We start from the raw sequence: 8,384 nt of genomic DNA on the forward strand, positions 1-8,384 counted from the left end.
CAAATTTGATTAAAAAAATATTAACTGGGGTGCCTGGGTGGCTCAGTAGCTAAGTGGCTGCCTTCAGCTCAGGTCATGATCCCAGGGTCCTAGGATTGAGCCCCCACATCTGGCTTTCTGCTCGGTGGGAAGCCTGCTTCTCCCCCTCCCACTCCCCCTGCTTATGTTCCCTCTCTCGCCATCAAAAAAATGTCTCTCTCCATCAAAAAAATAAATAAAATCTTTTTTTAAAAAAATATTAACCTACAGATCCAAGAAGTTTAACAAACTACATGTAGCTCAAATGCAAAAAGAACCCAGAGAGAAAGTGAAAATATTAAAAGCAGAAGAGAAGGGGTGCCTGGGCGGCTCAGTCAATTAGGCGACTGACTCTGGATTTCGTTTGGCTCAGGTCATTGACCTCAGAGTCATGGGATTGAGCCCCATGTCCGGCTCCATGCTGGCTGCAGAGCCTGCTTAGAATCCTTTCTCCCTTTGCCCTCTCAACATCTCTCTCTCTCTCTCAAAATACTTCTACTACTACTAATAATAATAATTAAAAAAAATTTAAAGCACAAGAGAAAAGCAATTCATGTATGGGAAAAGAACAAGGACCGCATTAGCACAAGCAATTCACATTTGACCAGTTATCAGAAACCATGGAGGAGAGAATGCAGCGGAGTGATACATTCAGAGTGCATAAAGAAAGACAAAAAACTATCAACCAAGAATCCTAAGCCAGTGAAAATATTCTTCAAAAATGAAAGTGAAATAAAAACATTCCCAGGTAAAAAGGGAGAGAATTCCTTCCCAGCAGGCATGCCCTCTCCAAACCACTGAAGAGCTCCTTCAGGCTAAGGGAAGGGGGGGACCTGCTGGAGCTTAGACCCACAGGTAGAAATGGGGGAACTGGGATTGGTAAAGATAAATGATTGTGATTTGTGTCTTATCTTTTCTTCTCTTATTTTCTTTTTAGCACACAAAATAATTTAAACAATAATTATAGCACTGTATTGTTTGGTTAATGTATACAGATGTAATACATATGATAATAATAGCACAAAGCAGGGAGGAGGAAATGGAGCTGTACTGGAGTAAAGTTGCTATATTTTTCAGAATTAAATCAGCATTAACCTGCAGTAGCTCGTGATAAAAAAAATTTTTTAAGATGTTATTTATTTGTCTGAGAGAGAGAGAGAGAGCAAGCGCACAAGCAGGGGGAGCAGCAGACAGAGGGAGAGGCAGGATCTCCACCAAACAGGGAGCCCAGTGTGGCACTCGATCCCAGAACCCTGGGATCATGACCTGCGCTGAAGGCAGAGGCCCAACCCACTGAGCTACCCAGGCGCCCCTAGACTGGGATAAATTAAAAGATGCATATTTTAATCCCCAGAGCAACTTAAATAAATAAGTGAACAAACAAATGAATAATAAAACTTTAAAAAAGAGGTTTAAAATAAGAAATTAAAATTTTGTACTAAAAATATTCTTTACTCATTCAACAAAAAATGAGGACGTTAAAAACAGGAGCAAAAAGACATGAGACACAGTATAAATATAATTATGCCACTGATTTGTACTCTTCTAAATAGTTTAAATGGCAAATTTTAGGTTACATATGTTAACACAGTAAAAACATTTTTAAGTCTTGGGGCGCCTGGGTGGGTCAGTCATTAAGCATCTGCTTCTGCTCAGGTCATGATCCCAGGGTTCTGGGATCGAGTGCCAAACTGGGCTCCCTGCTCGGTGGAGATCCTGCCTCTCCCTCTGTCTGCCGCTCCCCCTGCTTGTGTTCTCTCTCTCTCTCTCTCTCTGTCAAATAATAAAAAAATAGATAAATCTAAAATAAAGATTTTTAAGTCTTAAATATTTCGTGTATGTCATATAGAAACATATAGGCATACAGAAATGAACATAATAAGAGATACAGAAAACAGCAAAATGGCAGCTGTGCATCTAACCACATCAAGGATTCCATTACATGAGGGTAGACCCAGAACTCCAAGTCAAAAAGCAGAGAGTGTCAGACACACTAAAAAGGCAAGCTCATACATATGCTGTCCACAAGAGACACACTGTAGACTCAAAGACACGAACAGGTTCAAAGTAAGAGGATGGGAAAATATGCACCACTCAGATGGCAACCATGAGAGGTGGACCCGCCATATTGACAGCAGATAAAACAGACTCTAAAACAGTATCCAAAATAAAAAGATAAGACACTAATTTTAGCAGGAGTTAAAAAGAGGTGTTAAATACTACTAGTATTTAATGGGACGTTCTTTTTTTTTTAAAGAGTTTTTATTTATTCATTTGACAGATAGAGATCACAAGTAAGCAGAGAGGCAGGCAGAGAGAGAGGAGGAAGCAGGCTCCCCACTTAGAGAGCCTGATGTGAGGCTCGATCCCAGGACCCTGGGATCACGACCTGAGCCCAAAGCAGAGGCTTTAACCCACTGAGCCACCCAGGTGCCCCTGATTATGTTATCTTTGTAGTAAGTTTTTTTTTTTTTTATGAGCACTTTCTTTTTTTTTTTCAATTTATTTATTTTCAGAAAAACATTATTCATTATTTTTTCACCACACCCAGTGCTCCATGCAAGCCGTGCCCTCTATAATACCCACCACCTGGTACCCCAACCTCCCACCCCCTGTAGTAAGTTTTGAAATCAGGAAGTGTGAGTCCTCTAGCTGTGTTCTTTTTCAGGATTGTTTTGGCTATTTGGAGCCCCTTGAAATTCCATATAAATTTTTGGATGGGTTTTCCTATTTCTGCAAAAAACGAAAAAAAACCACAAACAAAAAAAACAAAAAAAAACCCCACAACACATTTTTGGGATTTTTATATAAATTGCATCTGATCTGTAGATTGCTTTGGGTAAAATTGACATTTTTTCTTTTTTTTTTTTTTTTAAAGATTTTATTTATTTATTTGACAGAGAGAGGTGACAAGCAGGCAGAGAGGCAGGCAGAGAGAGAGGAGGAAGCAGGCCCCCCGCCAAGCGGAGAGCCCGATGCGGGGCTCGATCCCAGGACCCTGAGATCATGACCCGAGCCGAAGGCAGCGGCTTAACTCACTGAGCCACCCAGGAGCCCCTAAAATTGACTTTTAACAATATTAAATCTTCCAACCCATGAACATGGAATGTGTTTCCACTTATTTATGTCTTCTTTAATTTCTTTTTAATTTCTTGTAGTTTTCATTTTACAGGTTGTCACTTCCTTGGTTAATTCTTAAATATTTTATTTTTTTTGATGTTATTATAAATGGAATTGTTTTTGTAATGCCATTTTCAAGTTGTTCATTGTGTAGAGAAATGCAACTGTTTATGGTGTGTTGATTTTGTATCCCACAACTTTGCCGAAATCCCTTATTAGATCTAACAGCTTTTTAGTGGAGTCTTTAGAGTTATCTCTATATAAGAGCATTTCATCTGCAAAGAGAAATAGTTTTACTACTTCCTTTCCAATTTGGATGCTTTTTCTTTTTCTTGCTTAATTATTCTGGCTAAAACTTCCAGTACTGTGTAAAAGTGGGTATCCTTGCCTTGTTCCTAATCTTAGAGGAAAAGCTTTCAATCTTTCACGAGTGAGTATTAGGTGTGCTGCAGGTTTTTCATATAGAGGCTTTATTGTATATTATTTATAATATATATTACACATGATTTTGTATTTATTACATAATTATACTTTATTCCTATTTTGTTGAGTGTTTTTTTTTATCATCAGTGTTAAATTTTGTCAAATGCTTTTTTTGCATCAGTTGAGATGAGTGTGGTTTTCCCCTTTCATCTTTTTTAATTTTAAGATTATTTATTTATTTGACAGAGAGAGATTACAAGTAGGCAGAGAGGCAGGCAGAGAGAGAGGGGAAAACAGGTTCCCTGCTGAGCAGAGAGCCCGATTCGGGGCTTGATCCCAGTACCCTGGGATCATGACCTGAGCCCAAGGCAGAGGTTTTAATCCACTGAGCCACCCAGGCACCCTCCTCTTTCATCTAATTGACATGGCATATTATACTGATTGTCTTATGTTGAACCATCCTCACATCTCAAGAATAAATCCCACGTGGCCATGATGTACAGTCCTTTTATTATGCTATTTGTTAGTATTTTGTTAAAGATTCTTGCATCACTGTGTATAAGGGATATTCATCTGTCGTTTTCTTGTAGCTTTCTTGTCATTTTCTTGTTTTCCTGTCTTTGGTGTTAGGATTATGGTGGCTCAGAATGCACTAGGAAGTATTCTCTCCTCTTCAAGTTATTGGAAAGTTTGAAAGGATGTGGTATTAGTTGTTCCAGTGTTTTGTAGAATTCACCAGTAAAAAGCAGGACTTTCTTTCTTGGAAGATTTATTATTATTATTATTATTACTGATTCACTCTCCTCACTAGTTATAGGTCTATTTGTATTTTCTGTTCTTCATGACTTTGTCTTGGTAGGTTTGTGTTTCCCGGAATTTGTCCATTTCATCTAGGTTATTCAATTTGTTGGCACACAATTGTTCATAATGCTCTCTTATAATCATTTTAATTTTATTATTTATTATATATATATATATATTCTTTGTTAGAGGGAGTAATGTCACTTTATTTTTAGATATATACGTTATTATTTATTAGAATAGGTATAATGTCACTTTCACTTCTGATTTTAGTAATTTGAGTCTTCTCTCCTCTTTATAATTCATCTAGCTAAAGTCTGGTCCATTTTGTTAATCTTTTTGAAGAAACAAATTTTGGTTTCATTAATTTCTCTATTGTCTCTCTATGCTCTATTTCATTGATCTCTGCTTTTTTTTTTTTTTTTTTTAATCCAGAGGCCGGAGTGAGGGAAAAAGAAAGACACAATATGGAAGAAACAGTCTGATCTTTCTTATTCAGGTTTCAGCTTCCCTGTGAAGTGAGCCTTCCTGCACCTTCCAATTCAATAACACATTGTTCTCTCATTGCTCTCTCTTGTTCTAGTCACAGTGAATAGTCTCAGTTGTCTAAGTTGTTTGTTGTTCAACTTTCTCACAAGATGTTAAGTTTCAAAAGAGCAGGGAGCTGTATATCTAGTCCCAGAATAACGTGTGGTGTTCTTAGGCACTCAAAAATATTGTTGAATGGAGGAATTCGATCAACAAGAAAAAAGAAAGGAAAAGAAGAAGGAGGAAGTAAATAGTGTCACACATAAAAAAAGGACAGGAATAGAGAACAATAAACCACTGACTCAGATGTCACTCATGGCACCAAACCCTCAGCTGTCCCAGAAATCGTTCCTTACCATACAGTTCAAAAAGACCGTTTTGAAAGAACTATGCTTACTACGTAGTCTATGCATTGCAAAAGCTTGTTGGATTGAAAGTCAGAACATCAATTACATTTTACACATCGCGCTATTTCAACTGAAAAGGGGTAGAAGAGACACAACACTTTTTTGTTTTTAGATCTTTGTTTTGCTTTGTTCTAATGTAAGCAGTTTTATCTACAAATTTCCCCAGTACTGCTTTGCTGCATCCCTCCCATGTTTTGGTATATCGTGTCTTCATTTTCATTCACCTCTGAGTATTTTCTAATTTCCCTTATGAATTCTTCTTTGTCCACTGGTTGTTTTAAAGCACGTTGTTTTGGGGCACCTGGGTGGTTCAGTAATTTGTTTCCAAGTCTTGATCTTAGCTCGGGTTTTGATTTCTGGACCAAAAGTTCAAGCCTGTCAGGTTCCATGCTCAGTGGGGAGTCTGCTTAAAGATTCTCTCCCTCTTCCCTTCCCCCCACTTGTGTGCTCTCTGAAATAAAATCTTTAAAAAATGAAAAGCATGTTGTTTAACTTCCACAATTCTGTGAATTTTCCAGTTTCATCTTATTGGCTTCTAACTTCATCCCACTGTGGTCAGAGAAGATACTCTATATCTTTTAAAATCTACCAAGCTTTAATTTGTGACATCACATATGGTCTATCCTGGAAAATGACCCAAGTGTCCTTGAGAAGAGCATTATGTGCCACTGTTGTTGGGTGGAGTGCTCTGTGTCTGTCTGTTAGATCTGGCTGATTCATTGTGCTTGGCCCTCTAGTTCCTTATCTTCTGTCTCATTCTATTCATTACTGAGTAGAGTATTTAAATCTTTTATTATAGAATGGTCTATTCATCCCTTCAATTCCACTTTTTAAAAAGATTTATTTATTTGATAGACAGAGAACACAAGTAGGCAGAGAGGCAGCCAGAGAGAGAGAGGAGGAAGCAGGCTCCCCATTGAGCAGAGAGCCCGATGCGGGGCTTGATCCCAGGACCCCGGGATCATGACCTGAGCCAAAGGCAGAGGCTTTAACCCACTAAACCACCCAGGTGCCCTGAATTCCATTTTTTTACTTCATATATTCTGATTGTCTGTTGTGTAAATGTTTGTCATTGTCATATCTTCTTGCCATATTGGGACTTTTATTAATATAAACAACCCTTCTTTGTCTCTTGCAGACTTTTGTGATTCAAACTCTATTTTACTTTGTATTAGTATAACCGCTCCTGCTCTCTTTTGGTTATTTGCATGGAATACCCTTTCCCCCCTTTCACTTTCAACTGTGTTTTTGGATCTCAAATGAGTTTTTTGTAGAGGGCATTGAATTGGATCTTGTGTTTTTATCCATTCTGCTAACCTCTGTCTTTTGATTGGAGGGTTTAATCCATTTACCTTGATTACTAACAAGGAGGTGCTAACTTCTGTTATTGTGCTGTTTTCTATACATCTTAAAGTTTTTTTTTTTAAGATTTTATTTATTTATTTAACAGAGATCACAAGTAGGCAGAGAGGCAGGCAGAGAGAGAGAGGAGGAAGCAGGCTCCCCGTTGAGCAGAGAGCCCGATGCGGGGCTTGATCCCAGGACCCTGGGATCATGACCTGAGCCAAAGGCAGAGGCTTTAACCCACTGAGCCACCCAGGCGCCCCCATCTTATAGGGTTTTTTTTGCTCATTTCCTATACTCCTGTCTTCTTTCAGTGTTTTTTTTTTGTTTTTTGTTTTTTTTTTGTAGTGAAATTAAATTCCTTTCTGCTCTTAATTCCTTAAATTAATTAAGGATATTAAATTCCTTTTTAATTTCCATTTGTATATAGACTATAACTATTTTTTCTGTGGTTGCTCTGGGGACTACATTTAATATCCTAAAGTTAGAATGCTCTAATGTGAATTTATAGCAGATTAACTTCAATAACATACAAAAACTTGACTCATTTCCCACTCCTTTTGGTTGCTGATGTCACAAAATTACATCTTTATACACTGTGTACTTCAAAATGTAAACTAATAATTCTTCTAAATGCATTAGTCTCCTACATTATGTTGAAAACAAGATCTGGAATTACAAACTAAACTTAAAATAATACTAACTTTTGGGGCGCCTGGGTGGCTCAGTGGGTTAAAGCCTCTGTCTTTGGCTTGGGTCGTGGAATCCAGCCCCGCATCGGGCTCTCTGCTCGGCAGGGAGCCTGCTTCCCCCACCACTCTCTCTGCCTCTCTCTGACTACTTGTGATCTGTCAAATAAATAAAATCTTTAAAAAAATAAAAAATGAAAAAATAATTATACTAACTTTAACATTACTAATGACTTTTAAAGAAAAAGTCATTAGTAATGTTATTAGTAATACTAATTGATTTAGTATTGATTTAGGAAGTATTACTAAAAGTCATTAATAAGTCTTATTAATCTAAATTAATAAGTGGAAAACAAGGAGTATAGTTATAAGCAATTGCTACAATACTAGCTTTCATAACTTCCCAGGTTCTATGTTTATTGAGATCTTTATTTCTCCACATGGCTTTGAGGTGCTGATGGTATCTTGTCATTTCACCTTGCTGGACTCCCGTGAGCATTTCCTGCAGGGCAGGTCTAGTGGTCACAAACGGTCCCCTTTTATCTGGGGATATCTTGATTTCTTCCCCATTTTGAACAGTTTTGCTGGATACAGGATTCTTGGTTGATAGGGTTTGTTGTTGTTGTTTGCTTTTGTGCTTTACATACAATGGCAATGCTGTCCTCTGGCCTCCAACATTTCTGATAAGAAATCTCTATGTATTCTGACAATCCCCTGTGAGGGATGATTTGCTTCTCTCTTGTTGCTTTCAAGATTTGCTCTTGTCTTTTGGAAGTTTGATTAGAATGTTTTCAGTGTGTCACTAAGTTCATTTTACTTGGTAGTTTCTGAGCTTCTTGTATATTTATGTTCCTGCTTTCACCAAATTTAGGTAGTTTTTTTAGCCATTCTTTCTTTGAATGTTCTCTGCCCCTTTCTCTCCTGGGACTCCTGCAATGTATATGTTGATCCTTTTGATGGTGCCCCATAGTTCTCTTAGGTTCTGTTCACTTTTCTTCAGTTTTTCTGTTAGGCATCAGTGATGTCCACTGTCTTATCTTCATGTTCACTGATT

The sequence above is a fragment of the Neovison vison genome, chromosome 5, assembly GCF_020171115.1.
Source record: "Neovison vison isolate M4711 chromosome 5, ASM_NN_V1, whole genome shotgun sequence".
Taxonomy (NCBI): domain Eukaryota; kingdom Metazoa; phylum Chordata; class Mammalia; order Carnivora; family Mustelidae; genus Neogale; species Neogale vison.